The following is a 4,650-nucleotide window of genomic DNA, read 5'->3' on the forward strand; positions in this document are numbered from 1 at the left end:
TTATTTTTATTTTTTTTTTTGTTTTTTTCTCTTATTTTTAGTATACAGAGAAAAATTCAAAAAATTAAAAAAAAAAAAAAAAAAAAAAGTTAAAAAAAAAAAAAAGTACAAAAAAAAAAAAAAAGAAATATACATTTTATTTGAAGATGACGATGTGCGTTAACACATCGTACTTTCCTCGAAATCGACATCGAAAAATATCAGAATAGGACGCGTTACACGACTCTGGACTCTGACTCGGACACACTGCTGTGTGAGAGAGAGAGAGTGAGAATCGCGTCCTCGCATCGAAACGACACATTCCGAACGTCGATATTTGTGTTTTAGAATTTTATTATCGTTCATTATCGCACTCTTTCGAGATTGATAATTTACGTTAATGATCCTTCCGCAGGTTCCCCTACGGAAACCTTGTTACGACTTTTACTTCCTCTAAATGATCAAGTTTGGTCAACTTCCCAGCAACGCCGACGGCCGTGAAGCCACCGCGTGTCGGTCCGAAGACCTCACTAAATCATTCAATCGGTAGTAGCGACGGGCGGTGTGTACAAAGGGCAGGGACGTAATCAACGCGAGCTTATGACTCGCGCTTACTAGGAATTCCTCGTTTATGGGGGATAATTGCAAACCCCAATCCCCAGCACGAAGGAGTTTCAACGGGTTGCCCGGGCCTCTAGGCCAGGGAGAACATGCTGATTCCTTCAGTGTAGCGCGCGTGCGGCCCAGGACATCTAAGGGCATCACAGACCTGTTATTGCTCAATCTCGTGCGGCTCGAAGCCGCCGGTCCCTCTAAGAAGAATTTTAATACGCCGCCAGTGAGTTGCTCGACCGAAATCGAGCACACCTAAATGACGACGCCTATTTAGCAGGCTAGAGTCTCGTTCGTTACCGGAATTAACCAGACAAATCGCTCCACCAACTAAGAACGGCCATGCACCACCACCCACCGAATCAAGAAAGAGCTATTAATCTGTCAATCCTTCCGGTGTCCGGGCCTGGTGAGATTTCCCGTGTTGAGTCAAATTAAGCCGCAGGCTCCACTCCTGGTGGTGCCCTTCCGTCAATTCCTTTAAGTTTCAGCTTTGCAACCATACTCCCCCCGGAGTCCAAAATCTTTGGTTTCCCGGAAGCTGCCCGCCGAGCCATTGTAGTAACGTCGGCGGATCGCTAGATGACATATTTACGGTTAGAACTAGGGCGGTATCTAATCGCCTTCGAACCTCTAACTTTCGTTCTTGATTGATGAAAACACCTTTGGCAAATGCTTTCGCTGATGTTCGTCTTGCGACGATCCAAGAATTTCACCTCTAACGTCGCAATACGAATGCCCCCAGTTATCCCTATTAATCATTACCTCGGAGTTCTGAAAACCAACAAAATAGAACCGAGATCATATTCTATTATTCCATGCACGAAATATTCAAGCGGCATTTTGAGCCCGCTTTGAGCACTCTAATTTGTTCAAAGTAAAATTGTCGGCCCATCTCGACACTCACTGAAGAGCACCGCGATAGGATTTTGATATTGAACCGGCGTTTTACCGCCGGCTCACCGACGATATGCTCCGCAGACGTGTCAGTATCACCGCGGATGCGGTGCACCGACAGCGCGGCGCACAAATGCAACTACGAGCTTTTTAACCGCAACAATTTTAGTATACGCTATTGGAGCTGGAATTACCGCGGCTGCTGGCACCAGACTTGCCCTCCAATTGTTCCTCGTTAAAATATTTAAAGTGTACTCATTCCGATTACGAGGCCTCGAAAGAGTCCCGTATCGTTATTTTTCGTCACTACCTCCCCGTGCCGGGAGTGGGTAATTTGCGCGCCTGCTGCCTTCCTTGGATGTGGTAGCCGTTTCTCAGGCTCCCTCTCCGGAATCGAACCCTGATTCCCCGTTACCCGTGACAACCATGGTAGTCGCAGAAACTACCATCGAAAGTTGATAAGGCAGACATTTGAAAGATGCGTCGCCGGTACTGGACCATGCGATCGGCAAAAGTTATCCAGATTCATCAAAATTAACGACTTCGGACGAGACGCCCTCCGTCGATTGGTTTTGATCTAATAAAAGCACTCATCCCATCACTGGTCAGAGTTCTGATTGCATGTATTAGCTCTAGAATTACCACAGTTATCCAAGTAACTGAGTAAGATCTAAGGAACCAAAACTGATATATTGAGCCATTCGCGGTATCGCCTTAATACGGCTTGCACTGAGACATGCATGGCTTAATCTTTGAGACAAGCATATAACTACTGGCAGGATCAACCAGGGAGCTAACCGAGACTTGTTGAAGTCGTCAATTACTCTTCTCGTTTCATATTCGCATATAAAATACACACAAACTTATGCATGCATGTACAATATACGCACAGTATGAAACGAGCGTCTCACCGTATCGTCGATCGCGTTAGACGCGATAGATTTTAACGGTTGACTCTTATAAAAATTTATATGAGACACAAACGCGCTTTAAGCACGCGCGCGCGCGTGCGTGCGCTATAATATATAACGCGACGACAGCGGCGGCGGCGGCGGCGGCGGCGGAGGCGTCTTCACATAATGACACATAACGGTCACGAATTCGAACGTTCTAAACGAGATCGAGTTTTTTTTTCAAAATAACACTTCGCACACGACGTGTACGTATGTATTGTTCAACGATTATTATCGTAAAACATTGGGATCGACGCCCGGTGTTTGAGTGATCGTACCGATACTCGGGTTGTGTATTTTTTGTACATGATAAATGTAAAAATTAACAAAAAGAATTTTAGAAACGACCGTTCATATATAATATAAAAATTATACACACTATACGAATACACTGAATCTTTTAAGAACTCCGTCTCTAACGTTTTCTCATATCGTCGCGACGTCGCAGATCGACTACAATGAATCAACATTTATTCCATGAGGATAGATTGTAGCGAGAGCGACGACGACGACGATAAGAGGAAGAGCGCATGAGGCAGAGAGATCTACGTGCGTCCGTCGGTCGGCACAGTTTTACAGAACGAAAAAGAATCTTTTTATCATTTTCACGTGTGTCAGTGAATATCCCCAGCGGTCGAGACGAATCGTACGTACATACTTGGTTGTTACACTACGTAAAGTATAATATAACGCGATACGACGAATCGAGAGACACGCCAGAAGACACGCAACAAAGACGACAAATGAAAACGATAATAACATTTTTTTCGTTATACAAGAGTACTGATCCGGTCACTTCGCGTCTAACATCAATTTTTGAATGTTCGACGTTCGAACCGTCACTACTCCATATATATGCCTGACGATGAGTATGACATTCGGCTCGTTCGAACGGAATGTATTTTTTTTTTTATTATTATTATTATTTTATTATGTTTCTCATATTCGATCTGATATCATAAGACGACGAACCCCAGAACACGCACCCCCCCCCCCCCCTCCCCAACCCCCTCCCCCCCAACTGACACCCCAAACCCTCCAAAATCTCCAAAACTTCGATTATTTTGTTCTATATTTTTATAGATAGTATATGATTATATGATATTATGCAACGTCAATGCAACAACAACGACAACAACAACAACAACAACAACAACAACAACAATAAAAAAAAAAAGAAAAAAAAAAAAAACAACAACAACAACAACAAAGAAAGTTGTATCTTCGTTTATTTAAATTTCACCGGTATTCGTTTATCGAAAAAAAAAAATTTATAATTAAAATTATTATATTTTATAATTAAAATAATAATTATGACGATGACGAATAAATATAATAATAATAATAATAATAAAGAACATGACGCGATTTACGAATGCGTAAATAATGTTAATAATATAATTTTTAAGTTTCATATCAGTCTTGATACCTTAAAATATGTATAATGAAGTAATAAATAAATAGAAATTATCTTTAAAAAAATATCCTGACATAAATGTATTGAATCTCTATAAAAAAATTAAAAAATAATCTAACGAACGCAACGAGCTCTACTCCTACTCTACGAACGTTTTCTCGAACGAAGTGCTCGATGAAAACGTCGAACGTTCGTGTATCGAAAGGAGAGTCGAGATAGAGCTCATATAATGTTAATGTTAATGTTAATGTTAATGTTAATCGAAAATTATATATGTTAATTATTGATATTAAACGTATAAGAAGACTTACGTAATAATATAATAATGAAAATGACGCGAATTACGAACACGCGAGAGACACAGCACGCACAGACACCATCGATACACGAACTAATCGCAACGAACGGGACTCTAACGATTTCAGAGTGTTCGACGAAAACGTGGAACGTTCGTGTATTGAAGAAGTGAAGTCTATCGAGAAGATCATCTCATCCGCGTCCTCCTCCTCGAACTCTACGAGTTCGAGTTATATATATTTATCGAAAAATCATAAAAATATAATATTCGTGTAATATTATAGAATAGATTTCTGATCTATATATATATATATATATATATACAACCAACCAACAAACATACATGACTATCTCTTGTCGAACGCTAACTCACTAACACTCCTCCTCCTCCTCTCGTAGAAAAATACAAATCTTCTCGTAATTATATATCTGTGTATTATTATAATAAATAAAATACACAAATATTATATTACAAGATTTGTGTCACGAGAGAGG

General features: G+C 40.6%; 1 non-coding gene across 1 annotated transcript; it reads right to left on the reverse strand.

The window, feature by feature from the left end:
• Nucleotides 1–377: 377 nt before the first annotated feature.
• On the reverse strand, nucleotides 378–2,280 carry LOC125076476. The gene has a single exon (XR_007120435.1). It is a non-coding gene; the product is annotated as a small subunit ribosomal RNA (ribosomal RNA).
• Nucleotides 2,281–4,650: the final 2,370 nt, after the last annotated feature.

The sequence above is a fragment of the Vanessa atalanta genome, unplaced genomic scaffold (assembly GCF_905147765.1).
Source record: "Vanessa atalanta unplaced genomic scaffold, ilVanAtal1.2, whole genome shotgun sequence".
NCBI classification, from domain to species: Eukaryota; Metazoa; Arthropoda; class Insecta; order Lepidoptera; family Nymphalidae; genus Vanessa; species Vanessa atalanta.